We start from the raw sequence: 26,545 nt of genomic DNA, 5'->3' as shown, positions 1-26,545 counted from the left end.
GCGCGTTAGAATCGGGAGTGCGTTAGAATCGGGTAAATACGGCATTTGCCGTGTTCCTTTATTAAAAAAAAAACTCCCACTTCCCTTTGCGAGAACCCCTGTGTAGATGCGACGCATAGGCGGAGCGGCGAAGGGACCCCGTTTTAAGTGCAATGCACTTCTTAAGCGACCCTGAACCTGCGTCCACCGGCGATGTCCGCGCACGTGGAGATGGGCGCGCGCAGCCTGGCCGCTGACATGGCACCTACCCACGTGGGGGATTGGCCAGGAATCTCCTCGTCTTCCTTGGCAACGGGGGGAGATGGGCGCGCGCTGCCTGGCCGCTGACATGGCACATACCCACGTGGGGGATTGGCCAAGAATCGGGCGTGAGAAGGGCTAATGCACCTGCTTAAAGGAGTACTGACACGAAATTTCAAAGCTGAGATCCGCTCTAGCAATCAAGTACAACGACAACACAAATAGGTGTCTGTGAATAAATGCATCTTTCTTTCTTTGTAGTTGTGTGTGTGTGTGTGATCTCTCTTTCGCGAACATTACCGAACCGCGCAAATTCAACTCGTGCATTCGCACTTTCACATTCTTCCCCTCGGGGAAATGCGGGGAATTTTTATAACGCGCATGACGTTGAGGGGACTGCGTAAGCCGGTCCCAGTCGATGACGACGTTGGTGTACTTGTAAAGCGGCGTGGACTCTAGGTGTTGGAGCCAAGCGTGGATGTTGCTTCGCCGGAGAACGGCACATCGATGATATGCGCAGTGCGCCCGAAGGACAGGAAACCGCGGAAGAGAGCGCCGCATGCGCCGGCCCTAGCGCGTCTACCACGGCTATGACGCAACGTGCCGCGGCTATGACGCAACACAATCCAACACAATCCACTTTACTCAAATCCAATCCAAATCCAAATCCAATCCAATCCAAGCCAAGCCAAGCCAAGCCAAGCCAATCCAATCCAATCCAATCCAATGCCCCTCGCGAGAGAGTGTTCGCTATCGGAGAGGAGAGGGGGTGAGCTGCGGAGAGCGCAGCTGGCGCGGCGAGGAGAATGGGGGAGGGGTGGACAACGCCGACGACGCCGACGAAGACGACGACAACGACGACGACGCCGGAGGGACAAGGCGGGTGAATCAGATGCTCTGCATCTAAAATTCCTGGATGCTTGGTTTTCGATCTGAAATGATATTCTACATCTACTGCAGAAAGCCTCCACCTGCTGTTCTGTTGTCCGCGCCACCTCCTGGTGGCATAAAAGAAATCACCCGGCAACAGCAAAGAAAGGGTCCACTAGCTAGGTTTCACGTTCTTCTTGGAATGCACGTGGAGCACGGCAACGCGGTTGAAGTCGGCCGCCTCGATTCACGTGTGTCTCCGCAGTACTGCCGCGCTGGCCTTGAGGAACCCCGCCTGTACACTCTTAAGCAAAAAGGACTAAACTAGGGACTAAAATACAGCCGTTAGTCTTCGCGGGCGACCGTTCATCTTCAAGGGGAGGATCTGCTGCAGCGTACGTGCCGTGTGCATAAATGCGGGCTAACTGTTCGTCCCCGACGATCTATAAGGAGTAACGGGAAGACGAAACGCATGCAGTTAGTCTCTTTGCTGCGTCGTTAATCCCCTAATGGCGTCGTCGTTGCCCCTTCGTGCCCCGTCGTCGTTGCCCCTTCGTTGCCCCGTCTGCAAACAGTTTTATATTTCCAAAACACAAGCCATTGCAGTCACTGGGTGCTTTAAATGGTGCCACAGGAGAAACTATTGATGTTAGTTATAAGAAAATCGCCTAGGGTTACTAGAGCAGCGGGTAATGGCAAGGAGCGGCGAAGCGCGATTGCCATACGCTTCTCGGCGAGGTCATGTTGATGCGCTGTGTTGCACACGATTCGTGCGAGGTAATAACGGCTAATGAAAGCTTTCAAGCGCCTTAACAGTAACGCAAAAATTAGTGACAATAGCAAAAGCGGAATCCTGAGCGTAATGAATATGTATATGTTTAACAGACGAGAAAAAAACGCATGTTGCTGATGACAACTGCAAAACAAAAATGCTCGCTACAGCTAAGCGCCTCGAAGTTATCTTTTACACTCGGTACATAATTGCCTTGGGCACCAAAGCTATGACAATGCTGCAACTGCTGTAAAACCCGCTTGCATTTCCCAGTCGCAATTGTCTAGCGACGCGAATTTGAAGAATTCAGGCTAAGCAACACCGAATTCGCTTTCGCCGATGCAGGAAAATATGGCATGTTTCCTTATTCTGACACTCACACAGACGACACCTTTCACATACGTTACGTAGAGCACTTAACATATGTATCGAACACTAAGAAAGCACTTAGCTTGCGCTAATTTGTGGGGAAACAAATGAGTCGTCCGATCGCCCAGCTGCCTATCTCAACTAGGCGACGACGAGTTGATTGTTATTTACGAGAAAAGATATATGGGTGTGAGGCTCTACTTCGAATCGAACTGAGCAATAGTCCCTAAACCCAGCAAAGCGCTAGGTGCAAGGCGCAAAACGCGGTCACGTTCGCTTGCACAGATATAAATTCGGGCACCAGTTGCAATGAATCTGTTGTGTTATGCACAGAACTACACGCTGTACACTTGAATATTATCTGCCTCGCCTACCACCTGGCGGCGCGGTCCAGAGAATAGCGCGTCGCGTTCCTTGTGTATATTTCCGGGCGTCAGGGGTTCGATCCCTGCCGGTGTCGGAGTTTTTTTTTCTTTTTTCTGCACTCTAAGCAGTTCGTCCTTGGGGAGTATCAGAACGGACCATCCGGGTGGGGGACTAACCGTTCTCCTCTCGCAGTTAGTCCCCAAAGGGTCTAATGATTGTAGCAGAGGCCGTTAGTCCCCGAAAGGACGAACTTTTAGTCCTTTCTGCCTAGGAGTGTAGCAGTGCAACGCGGTCAGTTGAAATCGCCTAGAGGTAACCTTTACTGTGCTTACCTTGGTATGAGCGCGACGGAAGAGAAACAGCATGAGAGGTGGTCGGAAATGCAGAAAGGGGCATTTCCTTGGCAAATGTGTACAGAGACTATCGTCTTTTGACGACATTTGCAACGAAAGGAGCAGATCCGTGGCCAATTTTTATGTTTACAGAAAGCTTGTATGTGCAGTGGCCGACGAAGCACACGCAGCGGTTGCCTCGCTAATTGTTCAGCAGTCACTCGGGGTTCTGGTGGCGACGGTGCTGAGCGTCCATTCTGGCAGCTCGTTTAGCCGCAGTGGCTGAGTAAGCACAGGACGGGTTCCCTCACTCGCAGCTCAGCACTCACTCATGATGGCTGCAGTGCGCTAAGGCAACGCTTACTCGTGAGTTCTCTCGATGGCAGCACTGGTGAGGCTATGCGTTTGCGGCGCGAAGCGCGTCTCAGGAAGGAACCGCGAACTGCGTCTTAGGAAGCTAACGCACATCATCGTCACGCGACGCCCCTATCACATTTTCGCCAATCGTTCCGCAGTCTTGTGCGGGCACAGAATACTACCCCTTCCACCCGCACGCCTTCGGAGAAGCGTCTCGGGACGCCACGGTTTACCACCCTGTCCTTTCAATTTCACGACAGTCACCTCATTCGCTTTCTTTCACACTTCGGTCTTGTCATCGTTCGCACGGTTGCGACGACGACGGTGACGCTGCTCAGCCCAGGAACAGGCTCTAAAGGTCTGCGCCCTAAAACAACGTGCGTCAGGTCTTCGCGCAGGTAAATAGTTTACTGTAACGTAGGCTTAGAGAGGCTATGCAATCTTGAGTATATCGAACCAAGTTACATCCCAGTCCCTGCGGCGGCCATGGCGCAGAGGTTGTGTTTTCGCAATCAATTTTCATAGGCCCAGGCTTCATTCCTGGGCGTTTTACTCTTTGGATTTCAATTTAAATTTTATATCTTCGGTTAACTTTTGGTGTTTTAATAAATTGCTATATCTCGGCTGTGATATGTAAGTTATACTTAGGTTTTCGTATGTTAGGGAGAGCGGAGTAGTGGCAGACGGGTGTTTTTTTTCATGAAATTGCGGTGGACGTCGTTTATAGGCACTCTAAACACAGGCGTTATTTTCATCTTTATGGAATCTTAGGCCAACGCCTGGACTTGGTAGAATAGTCTTTTTCTGAACATATATAAGCAAAAAAAAAATGTCGGATAGTGCATGTTTTATGCTCTCAGATATCGTCATACGTTTATCACGTTGAAGCGTCTTACAGCTACATGATATACCCTTTAATTGCTTTTCTATTTAAAGCGAAGCTTTTCACCTCTACTCCAGAAGGGTTCTGTCGCGACCATTGGTGTCAACAGAAAACTCCCGCAAACAAATGGAATAAGTTACTGGCACCGCCTGGAATCGAACCTGGAACGAATAGACAGACGGATAGAGAACCCGCCTTCTTACTGATTGAGCTACGAACACACGTGCAGACGGGGGAGGCCGACGGTCCACTCACCGAGAATATCTGCGTGTTTACCCCTGCGTTTCCGTTGAATGTTACGCGATAGCGACACTCGACGTCTCGCTCCGCTGTGCACTCCACCCACGGCACAGGTAGCGGCCGTGTGCGCGCCACGCATGCGCTCGGAGTAAGTAAAAATTAAAGGAAGCTCACAACAACGCATCCTACGTCTCTGCCGCTGATCTCGTTGCCTCCTTCGGCTGTGGCACACACGGAGGAAAAGAAGGATATTCTACCACCGGGTTTGAGCTTTTCATATTACAAAAGAAGTTTCCACTCTGTGCCTCACCAATACAACTCAACCAACTAAAGTTCACGAATCATGCATTGATATAACCTTATCAAAGAATACCTTTTTGATGTACTAAAGGTTGTGTTTAAGTGCTTTTAAATGTCTCTGGTTTTCGTTTCTGTAGAGCGACGTGCGCGAAATAAAGTGATGTCGCATTAGTAGTCGTTGTGGATGTCGCTTACAACTTCGCTTTTCAACCACCTCCACAGGGTGGGCTTGCGCGCATTTTTTATTTCTTAATGAATTCATGTCATGTCATGCGACTAAATCCTACCTTGTATGAGAAATTATTAAATGTTTGAAACTCACTCAATTATGAAGAGTGAAGGAAATATGTTATTAAAAATCAATATTTAGCTAACACAATGTCTCTTGGAAGCATAATGAGCTATCTTAGAAACGTGTGAAATCTCATTGATCACCCACGAGAGCACACGCGAGATGTCATGCTTCCCGTCGATGTGCATGTATCCCATCTAAGATCACAAATGCCACTGGCGCACACAGCCGATGGGGAGAGAGGGGGTGGCAGCGAACAAGGCATCCTCTGGCTGTGTCTCTTATCCATCTATGCATAAATCGTTTGTGTCGCAAGCTATGCCCTCATACACATCTCGCAGCTTCAGCATCTCGCTGAAAGGATCAGCTATTTTGCAACGACGCTGAAGGAAAAAATAAATAACTAAGACAATCGGAAGGTTACATTGTCCACGCTAGCCAGTGTTTAAGTTGTTTTAGTGTGCGAAGCCCCTTAGTGGCTCGGGCGGTCAGCGTCTCTTGTCGTCGTCGTCGTCGTTTCCTGTAGCCAAACTAATGAAACACCGGGACACTCATTTTCGAACGCCTCGAGCTAGAACGCTTCGTGTTTAAAGGACAAGCGACTTTTACAGCAAACCTGCATACCTCTACACACAACGTTTTCATATCCGTGGGCGAAAACAGCAAGGCGCAAATAATACTTATACACGGCATGCTTCGTCCCTTCCCGGTTTTCCCGTTAGAGGAGATGACCCGTGATTTTCGTTTTCATTTTCACGTTGCTTTCGTTACTATTCGGCTTTTTTTTACTTTTTGTTCTTTTTATATTCTTTTCCCTCCCATATTTTTTCGAGAGGGAGCGGGGGGTAGGAAACGGACGGTGCACTCCGAATTCCCTCGCTTAATCTGTATCCTGCTGACGTCATCTTTTCATAAAATGTTCCAGTTGGTAGTAATTTTTCATGAATTTGCCAGACCTCACAAGTACGGAATAGCATGTAAAGTGCTGCAGTTTGACAATTTCTCCAAACCATCTACATTGTTTCTTACCAACTAGCCAAGCGAAAAACTTAATCATTCGAGTACGAATAAGGCTTAAATGCTTCACTTCATGTTGACTTGAGTAAGAACAACAAGATTGCTTAGTTTACGGATCTTTAGAAAATAAATAGAAGGGAACAAATACTTATATACTCCACCCAATGTCCTAGAGGTAAAACAAACGCAATTAATCAGTGTTTCTACATCATTTTTCTCTTAGTACACACATGGGCAATAGCCTTGCGGAACTCAGAAAGAGAAGTAAGCAAGTGAGTTTTAAAGTTCGATATTACTCGCCGAAAATAAAATGTTCGTATAGCGATTAAACTTCATTTTTACCCGAGCACAACAAAGGCAAAACCGCACGTGTATTTGCCCTGCAGTCTACTCAAAATACACTGCTTGTTTATCTCCTAGAGGTAACACAAAGGAAATTCAAGAGAAAAGCAACAGAGTAAATAATAAGTAGCACAAAAGTAACAAAAAAGAAACAAAATTATTTTTATGATTGAAGTGGCATTTGATTTTCTTCGTTTTTTGTCGAGCTAACGGTCGTTCCCCAATTCCAGTGCCGTGTTTAGTAGTAGTGCCGTGTTTAGTAGCAATATGAGCAGAGCCCAATTCCACTTCTCCCAACCAACTTTGTTGAATGACATAGGACAACCATTTACTATCCCCAAGTGCTACTCCCATCACCAGTTTCTAGTGCTGTTAGAGCAAACCTAGGCTTTCCTTGAAGCGCGTAGTCAGACACAAACTTTCTGTCATCAAAGTTATCACCATCAGCAGGCATACTGATACTGGCTTACCGAATATGGTATAAATGACGGCATTCATAAATTCCGTTAGGAGGTTATTGCGAGGTTTGAGCTTTGAATTTTAACTTATCTGCCACATCTCAAGCCACAATGCGTGGTTTCCAACTTCCACGAATCCGCTTACCTTGTTCAAAGAGAGATGAACAGTGGCATGCGATCTCGCTCACAAGAGAGTCCGCACAGTAGCTTCCGGTGCTTCTGCTCTCGGCTGGCAACAAGGGAAGGCCCCTAAGTGCCTGGCACGGTCCAAACTCAACAGTTCGCAACACATACAGCGATAACACAGATGGCCTAGTTGCAGAGACAGAAGTTGGCTCAGCCTAGACATCTTCGGTACGAGAGTAAATGGTTCTTATCGCTCTGTTTAGCGTCGTTGATTTGCAAACTCTTTTATCTGAAGCGCTGGCACACAGCCTGAAAAACGGTTATCTGGAACGTTTGCCTGTATTTTGCTTTGTTCGGTCCAATATTTACATAAACGTTGCCGCGGTGTATGTACCTCCAGATACATTAATTGTTATGTAGGCATGCGGAAACACGGAAGGAGCTTTTTTGGGCGTAAACCTTGCTGTTATTTTTAGAGAGAGGGCTGCATAACGGGCACTGCCGACGAGAAAATGGCGTTGTTAGTAACATGGACCTTCTTCAGGTCCTTGCCTCAACAATACTCACCACAAATAATGTCACAATCCACTGCTTGCAATCATGATGCCTTCGACAGAGCATTGCGCTCCTGCTGAAACCCTCACCTGCGCTTCGGGCAATTGTTTTGAATTTGTTGGATCACTTAGCGGACTGTTGAGAGCTGCCTTTGCACCAATTTACCTCTCACCTTCGACGCAGTTGTTTGGTTGTGCCTAGCCAGGCTCAATCAATAAGCGTGCCTACAAGTGCTAAGCATTAACACCTACACTTGCTACAAAGACCAAAGAACGGACCGAACATCCACGAAATCGCGCTCAGGGTACAGGCTTCTGGAGCAGGTTTTAGTGACGTCAGAAATGATTTAACTATTTTCTGCCATTGAATTGTTGAATAAGCTAGCTTCTGGAAACCTCGTGCCAATGAACCTCGCTCATTCAGGACACCAAAGAACAAAAAATTGCCGAAAAAAACGAAATAGATTTTTTGGACGGTGAAAGAACTCGAACAATACCAAGGAACAACAACGTCTATGTTAAGTGCCCTTTTTGTTCTCAAAAACAAGTTCACAAACCTGATGCCGAGCACAGAAAAAAAAAAACGAATGCCACTATTACTTGCCCGCAGACCTCGATGTTATGCACTGAGGGCCTGAAGAGTCAGAGCGTGATTAACAATCGCAATACGTCTGCTGACTCTGCAACAAATGTCGTGGCAATACGATGTTGTTCTGCCGCTCCTGCCACGTCTTTCTTCTCTCTACTCTCACCTCTCACGCTTTTCCCCTTACGTCCCACTCCTCCCAGCCTAAACACGATAGCGATTTGCTCAAGGCAAATCAATTTAACCGCGTTCCACTGCTTGCGTGCCATCTACTCGAACAATTCGTTACTGTTGGACTTCAAATTCCACCGCGAAATCTACGCCCAGGCAAGAGCGCTCTTTGTATTTTGGGTCGTACCTCTCTGTTCAATGCAAATTTCTTATTTGCTATCGCAAATATCAAACACAAGTCTATTTTCAATTTAAAGAGCATGGTCTAGCAGACTTTTTGGCGAAGCTTCGATGGCTAAGAATCGGGATTTTATGGCATGCGCTCCCGTGGGACAAACCGGAATGTCAGGAAGCCATCCTAAAACGACAATGCTTATCACCAAAGCAAACGCATATCGCCACTCACGTCGAAGCGGAAAGTGGCCTATGAAAGAGGAAAGTGAAAGAGCCAAGTGGAAGCGAAAGTGCCAGCAACTAAAGCAAACGCAGAGAGCCAAAGCAAAGGCAGGTCATTGCTCCCGTAGGAGCTATGGGTGCACGAAATGTATGAGGTACGCATCACGCGGAGTGCGCCTAATAAGGTAACCATGCATGCGACGTTGGAAAACAAACGTCTGGTTGTGTGGGTTATGAGAACACGGTCAACATCAAAGTTCCACGGCGTTCAGATTTTGACTTGGACCTTAAAATTTTACGTCTCATCCCGCAGGTATGCACTCTACGAAGTCCCCGTAGGTCGTCTTCACTACAGCGCCCCGGGTTAACCAATTTAAGTGACCAAGTGTGCAAATCAGCGACTGACGAAGCCCGACATATGATATGACTAAAATAGTGCATGTGCGCAGAGACAACCCGCCAGGCGTGAATGGCGTTATGCATTGCGCTAGTCGCTGCGAATATTCCCCTTTTCATTCAAATTGAACGCTCAGCCGAGCTATTTGTCAAATTTGTACACTAGGCCACTTTCATTGGTTATTGTGGACCATCGTGCTGAAGAAGCCATACTGGTACTTCTTAGACTGAGCATTTGGTGTGAATAGTTGTCATTAATAGGCACCATTGGTAATAGGCACCATCAGTACAGCGAAACAGAAGGATGTGCGCATATGTGTGCGTCTGTCTTACGGACGTCCGCCATCAATGCTCTAGAAAATCAAATTATTATTTCACGTTTCACTATATCTTCTGTCACCTGAATTTCGTGGCTAACATAGTTGCTTTTATTTTATTTATTTAAGAACACAGGGGCGTAAGGTACAATAATAATCGAAAATACAGCACAGGTGGAAACATCCAAAAAAGGCCCTAGCAATAAATTGTCGGAGTGAAAAAAATTCCGGGCCCTCTCCACTAACACGAAACTTGGGGAGGGGCTAAGCATGAAGTGTGTAAGGGTACTCTTGGCGCCATGGCGTTTTTGCCAACGGAGATGAACCCTTTGGGGGTATAGGTATACAGCTTTGCTGTTAGTCTCTTGTCTTTGAAGCACGAAGCTCTCTAGCGCGAGGCGTGAACGAGTGTCCCGGTGTTTTTTAGTACGCGTTATGTTCTAGCGTGAGACGTAAACGAGATTCCCTGTGCTGTGACTACATGAGACGACGACTAGAATGACGATGACGGCTGGAGACGCCAGCAGCCCTAGCCCTTAAGGGTCTTCGCCATTAAAATGCCGGGCCCTCTCCAGAAATGTGTAACCTGGGGAGGGGCGAAGCCCGCAGTGTATAAGTGCATCCTTGGCGCCTTGGCGTTTTTGCCAATGGAGGTGAAAACGTTTAAAAGTTTCTTGTCTTTGAAGCACAAAGCTCTCTAGCGCGAGGCGTCAACGAGTGTCCCGATGGGTTTTTAGCACGCGTTACGAAGCACACCTACGCGAGGCCTAAACGAGTGTCCCGTTGTTTTTCTAGTACGCGTTACGTTCTAGCGCGAGGCATAAACGAGTTTGCAGGTGTTTTAGTACCGTGACTACATGAGACGGTGTTTTTGACGATGACAGCTAGGAGACGCCAACCGTCCCAGCCCCTAAGAGGATTTGCCTGTAAAAAGTATTTGCACTAGTTGCCAGAATCAAAATGAACAAAAGTTTCTAATAAATAGAGATAGTTGAGGAACTGCTCGGGTGTGTTGTTGTAATCGTTCATAATTCGGGGAAAAAGAACATTCAAACAGACTGGTCGACGAGAACAGTGGAGTCAAAGACAGGGAATGGGAGTGAAGAGTACAAGGGGTTTCGTAAAGGAAATAGAGTCTAAAGCGAGTTTGCAATGATATAATAAATACAGGAACATAAGGCGGAGACGCTGTACCCTGGACTCCAGTGTTCGAATAACTTTGTTTCGCATCAGCTAGAAACGGAATTTATGCGACATATTTAGAAGAAAGAAACCTGAAAGCTTTTCTTGGAATATTTTTAGTAACGGTTCATAATATTTGCTGTGTTGGAGTTCAAAATAGCGCAAGCGTACTCCAGTTTAGGCCTACTGCATGAAAGTATTTTAACTTGAGGTAGGGTGTCTCAGAGCTCACGCTGAAGTAAACATAATAGGCGAAAGGCAGACGAAGAAACATTAGCGACGTGCGAATTTCAGCTGAGGTTATTATTTGAAGTAATGCCGAAATATTTGTATTCCGGTAACTCCTTTTGGGCATTTCCTGAGAGAGAGAGAGAGTACAAAAATCGGGGTGGATTTTGTGTTTTGGCGATGCGAAAGAAGACGGTTTTTACGGGTTTAACACGAGGCCTCGTTCGTGGCTCCAGGAGAGGATATCACCGAGTACGGAGTTAAGAAGCGGATTGGTCATTAACGGTGGTAATATTGTTATGCAACGCTAGCGCACCGATTGGCAAAAGATAACGAAGTTGTGACAACTGTGCGTACTGATTGATGCTTGGATCGAAGAAAGGAAAGAGGATGTTCTTTGGTAGGCTTGAGGACAGTCTGCTCGTTATCGCTGTGGTGCTATCTGCGTTGGTTACACCATATAAATACTGCAAGTACGTCTTCTATTCTTTCTGACATTGTGCTGGCGAAGATAATGCATCCCGTTCGCGTAACTTCGTAGCCTCTCGCCCACAAGCCTGGTAACCTTGACTTCGCTGGTGCAAGCAGTTTCACCCTACGGAGGATGTAACAGGATCTAGCACAGATCTCCGTAGTGAACGCCCCACTCACTAAGGCGTGATGGCTGGCTGTGAAAACAACAGAACCACCACGCCCGTCGCCAGTGCGTCCCAGCCTCGCTACCCCGGGACCTTTTGCTGCAGGGATGGTGGGAATTGGATCAACATCGATAATCGGTTCCACATCTACGAGCGATTAATTGCGCATAAGCGATGGGCCCCTGCGCTGATGCTGCCGAATGTTGTATTTTATATCAAGGGAACATCTAGAGTATGATTCGAGACTCGTGAGCACGAAGTGCCATTTGGGTCCAGTGCGAAGAAACGCTCCACGAACTACTGGTAAACCCCCGGCCACAAGCTCGCAGCTGAACAAGCACTCGCATCACGTACGCAGACATTAGACATCACTGAACTTACGTTTCATACATGCAGGACGTGCTTCCGTTTTGCCAAAGAGTCCACCCCAACATAACGGAGGTGAACTAGGTTTCCCATGTACTCCCAGGAATATCGGACGACGCCTTGCGTCTGGTTGTCTACAAACACTGTGTCACAGTCGACTCTATCGTTAAGGAATGTCGATGGTTTGAAGAAGCGAAAAGTCGTCGTATTGCGCATCAGCTGGCTCAGATACCAACACGTCTACGACATCGTCATGCGAGGACGTTCCCTTCCAGCCGCTTCAAGCGACCCCTCTAGAAAACCCAACCACAATTACACGCCGTGAGATGGAGGCCATTACTACAGCTTCCTATCCACCACAAGCGTGAGAACTTAATCTGCCTACTCTCTCGCTGATACAAGCCGTTGTGAGGCACGAGATTTCCAACTTGGTACTGCCGTCCATTCGCTCCGTGAGTGATGTATCGGACACGCAAATACCGCCATTCTTTTCTCACCGGAAGGAAATCGATGCTCCCATGCAGTTTTCACACCGGCCATTTGGGGAATGCAGGCCCCCCGGTTGATAAGATAATCTGTTTTATTTTCAGGTGTGCAGGCAACCTAGCCAAATACTGCCGGACGTGTTGGGTATCGTATCCCCGCCATGAGTCCACCCCCACAATATTTATTGTCACTTTGAAGACAATTGCCCTCGCTTTTCACTCGCCATGACATACTTGATTCTGATATAACCCTGTTGTAGAAACCAGTGGCACGGGGCCTGGTGCCAAACATCATAACGTATTTCCGGACCATTGCAACACTAAAATTACTAACCCCAGCCTCACAAGAGAAGCTAGCATCACTAGCGAGACCAGCCTCACTAGAAAGGCTAGCCGGACTAGACAAACTTGCCTCATTAGGTTTAATATAAAGGCAATCTTTTATTCCGGAATAAATAGCAGTAAGGTAAGGAATTGGGCTAGTTGGTTTTGGATGTTGATGAACTGCGTTTTCTGTTACACCGGACACAGGCAAACGGACAAATCGGAAAGTAGACAAACCGTGCTGTCTACTTCGCCCATTTGCCTTCTTTAAAAAACGTGTTCATTGTAACCTTAGCGCAGTCGACCAACACACCTGAATACTTCCTGCATGCCGAGTTAAACTGCAGCGCTTGGCTTCAGCATTATTGAATGCAGTTGGTGGATGAAAAAATATATTTGATTTTACCATAAAGGGGCACTGCTCCTCTCCTGCACCACCTAAAGCATCCCGCAGCATCTGCTTTGGATTGCCTGAAAAAGAAAGATATCCAATTGAGGCAACAACTCCATTTTAGAGAGTTGCGGCTGATTACCAGCAATACGCGCTGTAGTATGTACGTTTTCTAGCAAGCATGGCCGTCTCTCCTACCGTGATGCGCTGAGAGTTAAAAGAGTGCCGAGTGACAGAAACTGCACATTAGAATCGCCCTAATACACATCTTCCCTGCTCCCGTCCTCATGTAGAAAAAAGTTAGTGCTTGTATCATATAAGTATGTTAATTTTCAAGCTATTTCGAAATTCCCGTGGGTTTTCAGATTTAGCTCAGTGCTTGAGCGAATTCCCATGATTGAAATAGGTTATTTTATCTCAAGGCAATCTGGCACGTCATGTGATGCTGTCATGCTCCAGTACACTATGCAATCAAAACAATATTGGAGGGGAAAATATCACACTTTCCCTAAATTTGATTTGAATAGCAGCTATAGTTGTTTCAGAAGCCGCATGCAGCACTGTTGAGTCTGCATTTTTCAACAGTCTGTTCATTGTCAGTCAGGAAAACGACGATAGGCGCCGGGTCCTCGCCATACAACCTGCCCCGAGGGGAGACGGAAATGTCACCCCTCCCTGCAAGTTAGGCATATACGGTGTGCGGTTTGTTCTATGGTATGTTCCGCATTTCTGCACGCAGCTTCTGAAAGGAACCATAGTAACTTTTGGTTAAAAAAAAAAACCTGCAATGAGTTGCAAACCTTAAAAGAAATGTAAAATCCCTTCCAAACCACGCAAAATATTTTCTACTATGGATTATAAAAAGGAGAAGCAAACAGAACAATTATTAGATATGTATAGTGCGTGTTCATCTCCGAACACTCATTTCGCCTGTTTTGTGTGAAGTTTAGAGAAAACTGTTTTTTACAGCATCATTTTTTTTATTTTTAAATGCACAATTCCTATTTTACTCCTTAATAGGCACTCATATAAAGCCGGTGTTTTTTTACCGAACATGTATTCTGGGTTTAGCATTGCTGGTAACATAAAACATTATTCAAAATTAGAAGGATAAAAATACACTGCTGGTTCCCAGAAATGATGATACACCGGGTAGTGCGGAATAAACCCGAGACATGTGCGCCATTCGAGCGATAAACTGATCGACCAAAGACGGCAAAGTGAGAATGGTGTTCAACAGAATCTTTTTTGAGGAAGGTGGTAGGTTATGCTAACATTCGGTTGTGAGAATCCAACGTTCTACTTATCGTTGGTAGTTGCGTGCCTACCATAGTATACACAGCAGAATATTGAATTATAAAAAAAATGGCAAGACCAACACTGTGGATGGCAGAGTGGTTACAGGTGTTGTAGCGCGTCAATATCGCGGTGTCTTCGGAAGAGCCCTACGCACTGTAGTTCATATACGATAACATCAATTGATAAATGCAACAATAGAGACTGCTTAAACCCATTTTGCTACATGCAAGAAATAATGCGCCCGCCGAGTACTTTCTAGACAGCCCTCACGTGCGTTGTTCCTGAAGACTTCAGAGAAAGTGTTTACGAAAATTACATTTTTGAAGTAATTTGTATGTTACTAGAGGGGGGGGGGGTTAAAAGAAATGCGAACAACGGAACGCACAGCCTCCGATGTATGCGCCACCATCTGGCTGCAAAGTCAGTAAACTGCAAGCATGCGTACTTCTTGAAGAGCATGTGAGAGTGTGGCCTACATTTTAGGGAAATGCTTGATGAAGAAGCGACGCCGATAGTTTATTTTGCGGCACCTTTTTACTCTGCGTCGCCACTGAGGGGGAGGATCGTTGAAGGGCATCATGCTAGCGGCAATGAGCCTGCAGCGCGCTGGGCTCCCGATTGTATTAGATAACAAGATGCTGTGTGGGGAAAGAGTATAAAAAGACGCGTCAAAATAAATGACCGGCGTCGCTTCATCATACATTTCCCTAACAGTAGGCCCCACTCTCAAACGCTGGTAAAGAACTGCTCATGCGCAGTCTACTGACAGTGCAGCCCGACGGTGCAGCATGCGTCGTAGGCTGCGCGCTCCGTTGTTCGTATTTCTTTAATCCCCCTGTACAACAATCTGTGTAATTGACGTAGACCTTAAGCCCCCCCCCCCAAAAAAAAAAAAAAAAAAAAAAACAGAAAAACGAAGTCAAAGACAGGCGCCATGTCCTGGCCCGCTTTTTTTGTGAAATTAAAATGAACTTTATGGACGTACACCAATGAGCCCAAACGCGAGCCCTTTTTGTCTCATTGGTTACGTTGAAAATGCGAATCGCCCTGACATTATACATGCTGTGTCAAAATCCTCATTTGACTGACTGGTTCCCTCCACGTGCACATTCTAACATTCAAGTTGGAGGCAGAATTAGGCTTTAACACCAGGTACAACTGGGTAGAAAGACCTCTAGGCAGAACCGAGCTCTTCGGTCCTGCCTTTTTTCCCCCCAAGAGACACCAGACGCCTAACCTCAAACTTGTGATCAAATATCAAATAGCCTGCATTGGCTGTTTCGTTTAACTCAGAGCTCGAGGATCAGGAGTACCTGACCTTCCGGGCGCGGGCTGCCGGAGGACCTGAAGGCGGCCTGGACTGAGGCCACCACCGACTCTCCTTTCCACTTCCCCTTTCCCTTAAAAATAAATTCGACCAACAATATGCCTGTGCAAAAACCACTATGCTCGCGTTCGTGTGGATTGTGGCCTGAAGTGCGCCTTGATGACCCATTCATAACAAATACACCTTATTAACTTTCTCCCCCGCTACGGCCAATAACGTGTATGTGTGTTTAAAATGCCTGGATACGTGTTTAAATGCGTTGGTACATTTGTAGATAGGAGCAGGTGCCTTCACGTGCGCAGACACATACCACGAAAGACAAAGATATAACCATCTACAATTGTGATTGAAAGGATTGTTAAATGATCAGAAACCAAAAACCCCGCATTCGAGAACGTCACAGAATTGAGGGTAGAGCAAGCGATTTGTCTTTTGCGTATTAGTGCGTGCGTATGCAGTTGTGTAAAAAAAACTGAAAAGGGTTTAAATAAAAAGAAACCAGAGAACAGCAACTGTAACGGGTTGTATCGGTCCCATGCTTTTCAAAATCGGCTACGAGGTGCCTGTATTTCTCTCTACTTTTGAGTGTAATTTAGGTCATGTCAGCCTGTTGTCCCCAGGGCAAGTCTTAACGCGCGAGATTAGTAGCGCTATGCTTTTTGCGTCACCGTGCTATCAGACCATTCCCCAGTCCCGCACCATCGACTCACCGTAAAACCTCCTCCCTTTAGACAAGGTTTAGAGTACTGATGCCATTTGTATTAACGCAGAAAATCATTATTGAGAGTCGGGAAGTTGTTGAAGGAACACAAAGGAAAAGCAGCAGCGCAGAAAGTCATATACACAGTACGTATGCATATTGTGTGTGTGTGTGTGTGTGTGTGTGTGTGTGTGTGTGTGTGTGTGTGTGTGTGTGTGTGTGTGTGTGTGTGTGTGTGTGTGTGTGTGTGTGTGTGTGTGTGTGTGTGTGTGTGTGCGTGCGTGCGTGCGTCCGCGTGTACACGTGAGTTTGCGTGATTGCGTGTGTGAATGGATGCGTGTACGCGTGTGACTAGTGTGCGCGTGGGAATGCAGATAAAACTTGAGTACTTTTCCTTCTACATTGCTACATGCCACGGTGGCTAAGTACCGGTAACTACAATCCCCTTAATTGAGCCATAGTTTGTTTGCTTGCATGTTTGCATGTGTTTGATTACGATCTATACTTATGACTCGGTTTTGTCTCTGTTCGTTGCCACTTTAAGCATATTCCCCATATTATTTCAAGGGTTTTCAGATCTGCTTAAATGCGCTTTACCTGGTTACCTGCGTTAGGTACTATGTTTGTGATGTACCTCATGTAATATTTCCGAATGTTTCGTTATTATTCATCCGTGTTGTACAGCTACTGCGCAATTTCTGGTTCTAACCATATTCAGACGATAATTAAAAATACCAAATTGCGAGAGCAGTTTGGCATTTTTAATATCAGTTGCGATATTGAGACATATTAAGGGAACACACTTGAGTATAGGATATCATAGTTGAAGTAACGAAAAAAACTTGGGCGGGACGTCTAGTTAGACGAAATTAGCACCGGTGGGCAAACAGGGTAGCAGAGAGAATACCGAGAAGCGGGTTTAGAAGAAAAGGAAGGCGGTAACTCCACGGAGGGAAGAAATAAGGTTAAATTCGGAGGGAATTCATTGAGTCGAGCCACACAGGGAAGGAGTGGATGGAATTAGATGGGAAAGGCCTTCGTCCTGCAGAAGACCCGGTTGTCTCTTGATGATGATGATTAAATTTTATTTATCCCGCTAATAAAATTCGCCGGTACAAAACGACTGAAGCTCGTCGTTTAAATTCTCATGCTGCCATCCACGTTTCCGAAATAATAGTTACCAGGCAGCGAATTAAAAGAAACGTTTATACCCCAACTCACGTGTTAGTTAAAAAGCCAGCGCGGAAAGTATTTTACCATTTGATTGGCAGGTCCCTGCGGGTCGTTTCTGTCCCTTCCGTAGTTTTTAAGAAAGGTCTGCCGCTGTAATATTTTTTTTTTAGCGCCCCGCGGAGCCACCTTACGGAAAGGGTGCATCCTCCTACGCAATGACCACCGAGTCGTTGTAGCTGACCTCTTCCTTTATACAAGGAATACAAAATTGCATCTCATAAGTCCCAGCTTCACTCGGAATATTTTCAAAAGTCCATGTATTTCGGCCGCGTCTGCCACGTAGCAACCTCTCCTGTCTTCCCCTTCAACCTCACACGCCTCTCTCCTCCATTCTGGCGTTTGTGTTGATAGATGGAGTAAAGGTTTTTTGCATTCAATTAGGTTCCCCGCGTTTGCACTGCTCACACGCCATGTGTTTGTAGAACGTGCTTTGGTCTGCTTGCGACCGAAACCGTTTTAAAAAATGTGTTTTCTTCATTAGCCATTGTAAAAAGTTATCAGACGTGCTTTTTTAATAAAAAGAATACTGGAGTTCCCTATTATGCACCTATTTCTTTTATTTCAGGTATGCCGGAGGTTTCCTTCGCACTGAACAATTAGGTATGCATGAGGTATTGAAGAAATAAATTTGCCGTTAAGCAAGCAGATAGGCAGCCCAATTCTGGAGGAGACCTAAAGAAAGTTTTATCAAGTGACAGACAGACGTACGTACATACATGCATGCATACAAACATACATTTATACATACATACATACATACATACATACATGCATACATACATACATACATACATAAATACATACATACATACATACATACATACATACATACATGCATGCATGCATACTTGCCTACATGCATGCATACATACATATATACATGCATGCATGCATACGTACATACATACATACATACATACATACATACATACATACATACATACATACATACATACATACATACATACATACATACATACATACATACATACGCACAAGCATACATACATGCACACAGGCATACAAACTGACGGACAGATTGACGGACGGGCAGACATACGTGCATACAAACCGACCGACAGACAGACAGACAAACAGACAGTAAGAAATTTTCGCGTTAGGCCTAGCTCAAGAATCTCTAATCCTTCAAAATGAAATTGAGAGAAACCTAAAATGAACGCAACCGTGCTGTATGTAAAATGCGTGCACAAGAAAGAAGTAGTCGGTGTTATAATGACTCCATTTTAAACGGTTTTACGCAAGGAGAGCAAATAAACCCCGCGCTCGCTTTTGCTTACGAAGCCGCCCAAGGACACGGTGTTCTTACATTTTGTTTGCGCTGGTCGTATCGGCGGGGTTCATGACGCAAGTTTCTAGGCAAACACTGCAAACGAATGACGTGTCTCTCGTTTAGAAGGAGGAAGGCCGGCCCGTCGCAATCTTCATCTCCGCCCTAACAATTGCGGTGTTGCGCTTCTAGATGCGGCCGCCTAAAGCTCGAGAAACAAGAATGCGTAAACACGTGTGGTCTAAGGTCGCACTGTTTAAGGCCGAAATGTGCAAGTGGAAACAAGATAGCTGCGCTAAATGCTACTTTGCAACGTTGTCGACTAGAGCACGGAACCTTCACTTAACGTCTCAAGTTTCCCGCACTGGCAAGCTTGATCGCACACGGCAAGGTTGAACGCTCGGTGAAGAAGGCTTCCTGGCGCTTAATTACGTAACTTTTCCAGAATGAGACAGAAGTGGTTGCCGACAGGTTGACGTAAGTGGGGACTGAATAAGAGAGTAGAAATATGCTACTGCTTTTAATAAGGAAAAAAAACGAAGGAAACTTGTCATCCCATTTTTTATCGAAAAACTCAATAGTTCTGTTGCCGTTTGGATGTTTTTATCTAGCTTTAATAGGCGTGAACGGGCCAAAATGGTTTCTGAGCTGCTGCATTTTGAATGGTTTAAACAGTTATATCATTATAACGTTTTCAAAGTGTGTGATAGTACTAGAGTCTTGAAGCTGAGCAGGTAGTGAACATAGAGCATTAATTCGGTCTTTATAAATACGTATTTAGGTGGAATTTAGAGATTGTTTTTTGTTTTATAAAACTAACTTTCCTTTAACTTGTTTTGAGTTGCTGAACTCCTGTACAAGGCCTGTGCTTATTCGCACTACTGGGAAAGTCATAACATATCTCCTCCGAAAAATCAAAGAGCATAGCGAATGTAGTGAAGCGTTCGACGAAAGTTGGACTCTCAAGAATTGTGTAAAGAAAGTGCAATGCAGTCACTCAACAAGTAAAAAAAGTAATACAAACGCGATTCGGAACCCGTACGTGTTGTCGAATTTAAAGGTGAAGTTTGTGACGCAATGACCGCATGTACATCAATGGCACAGCCGCTGGATTGCGTGCACGTGGTATAGGCGCAGCTTTGGCCCGTATTTTTGTGGATTATGACATACGCATTGGACACGTGCCGGCCAGCAAGCTTCAGAATGAGCTCGTGAAACGCTCTTGCCTTCATTGTGCCCGGCGCGAAGTGCTTGTGCTGATGCGAAGTGCCTTGCAATGCTTTTCTCCCGCTAGCCGTAAAACGAAGGCAAGAGTAAAGTTCCCCTCGCTCTCTTTAGCCGCGCTACCAGCCGATAGCGGCAGCCGGAGCGCCACTGCGTGGCCGCCCGCCTGCTCCGGCCACGGTCGCCGTGGCCCACAAAATTTTGACAAAGACTGTACCTAGCCCGCATTCATCAAAGGCACTGGGAGAAGAGTTTCTATAGATGTTTGTTGAATTCAAAGGTTTCTGCGAAGACAAATTTGACATCCATTTCACTGCATCCGCACGGAAACAAAGGAAAGCTTTACAGCTATGTCACAAACTTTGCAGTTGAAGAAAAATTGAAGAAGCTGAAGAAGATGAACCCGAAACAACCGCGCATGCAAGGCAGGCGCTCTCCCAACTGAGCTAACCCGAAGGCTAGTTGCGTATAGCGCGAGAGCGAGTTGTTCAACAACTCGAAGTGAAGGACAGGGGTTAATTGAGATAAGCGTTGGTCCAGAGTTCGAATACGAAACCAGGACGAGGTTTCGGTACGGAGCACATTAGGACCACACAATGCCCGTCCGCGTCCGTGCGCATAGCATTTGCAATCGCAAAAAATCACGCAGGCACCGGCAGGATTCGAGCCCGTGTCTGGTAGAACAGAGAGAGTTAGCGTCAGTCGTCTTACCCATTGGGCTACGAGCGCGACTTGGTACGCGAGAGTCAAACGGTTTACTGCCTCGCCTGTAAAGATGCGGAGCACCTTAGGACCTCCCAATGTTCTGCCGCGTCCATCCGTGCGCACATCACACTCAAGCGACGTTCGATTTGAGCCGTGAGTTGCAGTTTCATTTAGGGAATAATCAACGTGCAACTCACGCCTCAAATCGAATGACGGTCGGGACGCAAATCGGATGTAACTCGGGGCACAACTTGGATGCTATTTCGAGTCTCCGCACTCCGCACCCTGGCCATAACCCTCGGAGTAGAAATTCTGCCAATTTTTTCTTCAACTGCGAAGTTTCTGAGAAAGGTATACAACTTTCCTTTGTTGCCGTACGGACACCATCAGGTGGATGTCAAATTTGTCTTCGCAGCAACTTAATCCACCTTGGGGATGTCCCCTAAATATTGGCAATTCCAATGTTTGTACGAGAATGTAAACAGCCGTGGCCACCCGAAATAGATAAGAAGTGATGAAGCAATGCACCATACGTTTTAGGACAGTGTACGCGAATAATTGAAACTGTAATATTTTTAAGATTTGAGAGGCAAGCACCATAATAACAGGTAACCACACAAATCCAACGACAAACGTCCTGTCGAATTCGGTAGCCGTGCCGCGAAGAGGGACGCCGTAATTAATGCTTCTGGGCTGGCCTTATAATACACTCCAAATACCTTTACTTCTTTGTAATAACGGTGCTTTCAGGTGACAACCAAAAATAGCTCTTAGAAGAACAACGAATTGAATTAAAGCCAACAGCGACGCTGACGAGGGTCTTCTATTCACGCTGAATGTGACCGATCTTAAACTCGCCGCTTGCTTTGTGGTTATATATGTGTAGCGCCATTATAATTTTTTATAGTTGTTCACAACTCACGAATGCGGGCGCTATAGCCTACGCACGTGGCAGTCCGTCTATCGAGATCAAGACTTGGATTTCAAATATCAGGGGCAAAAAAGGAAACGTAATAACAACGAAAACCAACGCAACCATAAATCATTAGGGGGAGTGCACGAAAAAATATAACAATAAGGCCCCCTGTTTACTTTTGCCCCTTAACCCAAGGCGGTCGCGATGCCGCCCGAGGGTATCGGCTGTGTGTGTTTCCGTTTCACTAGCATCTGGGAGCTGCTAATATTACGGATTTCCGGATGTGACAGACCTGTTTCGGGTTTAGAAGCAGCAAGAGCGGTCCTTCGCCCGTCTTGTCTCCGCCTCGACTATTCTAGTATTCCTCTCCTGGGCGCTAGCAGAAAGCTCGAGGAAGCAGAACGTGTAAATGAACGTGGGCCCCAGACACTTTTGAAGGCCGAAAGATTGCGCGGGATAAAAAGGCAACTGCGTCTAATGCCACATTACACCGACTTAAACTAATGTACGGAACCTTCACGGGGATTCCCATGCTTCCAGGGCTTGCAGTCTGAATACTCAGAGCAAGGTTGAACGCCCCCTTCTTGGCGCCTAATTATGTAACTCGGCGAGGGTCGGACCACAGTCGTTGTCGTCATAGCTGGCGATGACAGAAGGGCTTACGTACGCGGAATATAACCAAAAGAATGGCATAGAATTAAAAATGCAGTTGGAAGAGAGTAGAAAAAGCAGCAATTTCGACAATTCGGACATACTGGGAATGATTCAAATACTACACGCCTGCTGTACGTAGTGTTTGCATATTTGCTTAGTAGCAGCGTTATTGAAAACGACAAGGAGGCGCAGAGTTTTTCCTTCAAGGTGCTAGTCCTTTCAGTGCCTGTATTGCACTCTAAAAATGTTTCCTAGAAAAAGTTGTAACTTTCTGGCGGCTGTCCTGACAGAAATTTTCTGTAAAGTTGTTTTCTGTTTTCATGTTTCTGTTATTCTATACGCATTCTCTGTTTTTCACGACAGAACATTTGTCAATTCCCTGTTTTCAGTTTTTAGTGTAAGCTTTTTAAACAAAAATTGTTATGTTATGGAAGGTTCTGTTTTCCTCCGCAGAAAGCATGGTAACCTTCTCTTTTGCATTGTCAGCTTTCTTACAGACTATTTGTGTTGTGCATACATCTTTTGGTTCTTACCGAGAATATAGGTTCCTCTTTCGCGTTTATGGTAAAATTGTTTCGCCTATTTAACAAGGTTTGAGTTTGAAACACCTATCTCTCTCAAAGTAAGCCAAAGCAAAAGTACTCCGGTTTGACTTTGGGCCAGTTGGGTACACAGGACACAGTTGAGTACACATGACTCAGCTCGCGTGTCTGCCCTCTCTCTGTCCACGTTTTTCGCTCTATTTCCGAAGGTGTAAAAGTATTCACCCCCTTGACACAATATCGACAATGCTCCTTCAAAAAATATGTTTCCTGTTACATTATCACATCTTGGAATACTGCGGTTGACTTTATATGCTTCATGGGTGGGAATAATTATGCCTTGAAATGAAAACAACACCCTGTATCATATTGTTTGCAGCTTCCAACACAGCTACTGGTGTACAGTGCGTAGTATAAATTCACCACTCAGGCACACCAGAGGGCAGAATGAAAGTATGAATGAGATTGTTTATTTTGATTCCTAACTTAGGGTCTTTGCTACGACGAATGAACAAGTCAGTCTCAAGCAACGTATGAACAATATCAATCAAATATGAGGATCTATGAGTAAAAAATCACATTTCATAATATTGTGGCACAGTTAACAAAAAGGAGACTTTCAGTGACAGAAGTGCTGTTAGACTAGGAATATCACTTTTTTTTCAACTTTTGGAAATGCAAAAAAACACCAAAAATCCTTTTTACAACGTATTCTTGTAACAAACACAATGATGAAAAGCGAGACTTCTGGCGAAGATCAGTTCAGTTAGACTGAGGACATCTTTCCTACCCTGACATTAGATTACAAAATGCTGATGTGATTTACTACTTCACCACAATGCTACTATGGTGAGAAATGCGATAGAACTATGTATGCGCTTTTTCTGCTTAAATAAAAGAACATGACTAACACAAATTCAGACATTTTTTCTGCTTTTAGGAAGCCGAAAGGTGCAGCATAGCCCAAGTAACACGAAAATCAAGAATGAGAGAGGAAGTGTTGTGAGATTAGGAACATAAAATCTTTTCCTCCTTATTGGGATCCCAAAATAATCATTGAACATTGAACATTGAAAATAATCATTGAACATTGAACATTTCTGCATTTCCAGCACCCTTCTCCGTCGCTACAACCGCCTTGGATGTACCCGCGTCTGAAAATTACAACTGGAGTGCCCGGCATTACCCGCGAACAGGATATCGCCACCCCTGCCTTAAAGTTCTTCGCCTTGGAGCTGCTCTTCCAAAAATACAGGACCCACACCCATCTATACATGGATGGGTCTGTGACATCTAGCTCATCGGCTATAGGAATCTCGTTCCCGTCCTCCTGTACCGCCTCAGCGCAACGCTTAGCCACAGAACGACATCCATGGTCACCGAACTTGCCGCTCTGCGGGCTGCTTTCGCCTACATCATCGAGCAACCAGCACGTCAGTGGGCAGTCTTCACGGATTCTCGGGCGGCCCTTCAGTGCTTAAAATCGTACCCGAAAGAACAGCTTGTTTTAGACATCCATGCATTGCACTTACAAGCTCTAAATGCACACCATCATGTAGAGCTTCAGTTGATTCCTGTCCACTGCGGTATAACTGGAAACGTCAAGGCGGACACTGCGGCATCGATAGCGCATGATCTGCACGGGCCAGTGATACCGATACCGTTCTCCAGAAAAGATGCTTCTGCCCTTGCGTCCAAGGCTGCCTGGAGATTTCAGCGATCCATGTGGGCTGTTGCGCCTCATAATTACGCGCCGCTTCACTCCATAGACCCGCACGGGACCTTTCGAATGCCTGAAGGACTTTCCAAGCATGACGAAGCGGTTCTTAACCGTGTGCGGCTAAATGTCGCTTACACCAATTACTTTCGATTCAAGACGAAACAGGCCGCTTCCCCCTTGCGCACTCTTTGTGACGTGCGCGAGGACTTGAACCACGTGCTATGTGAGTGTACGCGCTATAGAGCCGCCAGAACGTCCCTTTTAGTGTCCTTGGGTCTTCCGCTGTCTAGAGGCCTAACTCTCAGTTACGTGCTAGGCCCTTGGACGAACTTTAAACGAGCATCTCGAGCGACAAAAGCTCTACTGCCTTTCCTGCGAAGCACAGGACTTGATCAGACTCTTTAAACAGGACTCTCTTAATGAGCGCGTCATCTTCATCACAGTCATTATCATCATCTCTTCATCGATTACTTCTTTTTTTTATACTTCTGGTGTAGCAAGCTAGGCGCCTTGGCCAGGCTAACCTCACCAGTATCATTAAAGACTATTCTCTCTATCTCTCTCATCCCAAGGTAAACTCAGTAAAGGTTTGCGCAAGGCGATGTCAATTTACCGCGTTCCACTACTACAGGCCGGGTTCCTCGATGCCAGCGCTGCAGTACGGCGGAGACGCGCGTGAATGAAGATGGCTGACTACAAGGTTTATAGAACCGCGCGGCCGTGCTCCACGTGCGTTCCAAGCAGAACGTGGAACCTAGCTAGTGGAAGGTTTCGTTGTTGTTGCCGCGTGATTTTTGATATACTGCCATGAGGAGGCGGTTTTCTGCAGTAGATGTAGAATAACATTTGCTATCGAAAAACCAAGCATCCGTCAATTTTTAATAAAGGAACACTGTAAATATCCCTTGTGTACTAATTTCCTGTCTTATATTTGCGTAATGTCTTGTTCTTGTTCAACAAAGTTGACGAATATGAACATATAAACCGAGCTTAGACGTTTGCACTTGGCTTTGATTATATAAGACTATTGCGCAATGTCAATTTTACTTTGGCCGGGTGGCTGAATCGAGTCACCGACAGACAGACAGGAATACTAACAGACAGACCAAACTTTCTGGGTTTAAAGGGCCCCTGAGATGGGGGTTTTTGGGGGGTCGATGGTATCGGAGCGCAACGGCTATTTCATGAACTAATCGTGACGTGTTTGTGCGCTCTTGATTTAATCAATTTTTTACGAGCGTAAAAACATCAGAAAGCTACAAAAAACATCTTTTGTGTGTGTGTGCTTTTACATAGTCGCACATATTTGTTTTATACCGGAGTATAAAGCACTTACACACCGGGCCAAACCGGGCTTGACGCTCCTCCGTTCTCGGAGGAAGGATACAGTGAGCGCAGGAGCAACGACGCTTGCAGCCAGCGTGATCGCTCAGCGCTCCGTGTCTGGTGTTAGAGTATCATCAGTTTTCTTTGCATTTGCTTTCTTGGACGCTGTACCCGAAATGATTCTTTGCGCCATTGTGTTTCGAGCGTAGCCTAGACGTTGTTTCAGTTACGAGGTGGTAACGAACGGAGCGCAGCGCCGACGACGAAGGCGGAGCTCAGCACGCAGCGCTTGGACGACACCGGGCACTGCTCGTGATCACGAGGCGCACGCTCAAGTGCGCTCACGCGGGCTGAATAAAATCAGTTCAAGCCCAAACGCTGTCGCAGCTGATTCTCTGCGGCGGTCGCGACAAGGGCAACAGCATGCTCATCCCGTAACAACAACTGCCAGAGAGTTTCATTTCATTGCTTCCCATTAAGTCATGATCGCAGGAAAGGGTGGTTTGCTGCACCGGCCTTCTGAATGAACCTGTTGCCTAGTGTCCTTAGCGCGCTTTCCTGTTTACCATGTTAAATGAAGCAAGAGTAGCCGTTTGCCGCTGAAAACGAAAGG

The 26,545-nt window shown here is 46.0% G+C and overlaps 1 protein-coding gene across 1 annotated transcript in view; it reads right to left on the bottom strand.

The window, feature by feature from the left end:
- LOC144141064 (acetylcholinesterase-like) overlaps window positions 1-7,148 on the bottom strand; it is a 34,545-nt gene extending 27,397 nt beyond the window's left edge. Inside the window, exon 1 of the mRNA XM_077672573.1 lies at window positions 6,984-7,148. The gene's annotated coding sequence lies outside the window, so the exon portion shown is untranslated. The remainder of the gene's footprint in view (window positions 1-6,983) is intronic.
- Between the last annotated feature and the right edge of the window lie 19,397 nt (window positions 7,149-26,545).

This window comes from Haemaphysalis longicornis, unplaced genomic scaffold (assembly GCF_048455015.1).
Source record: "Haemaphysalis longicornis isolate Haplotype H1 unplaced genomic scaffold, Haemaphysalis longicornis Haplotype H1 scaffold_6, whole genome shotgun sequence".
Classification (NCBI taxonomy): domain Eukaryota; kingdom Metazoa; phylum Arthropoda; class Arachnida; order Ixodida; family Ixodidae; genus Haemaphysalis; species Haemaphysalis longicornis.
This window is presented reverse-complemented; position numbering and strand designations above follow the sequence as displayed.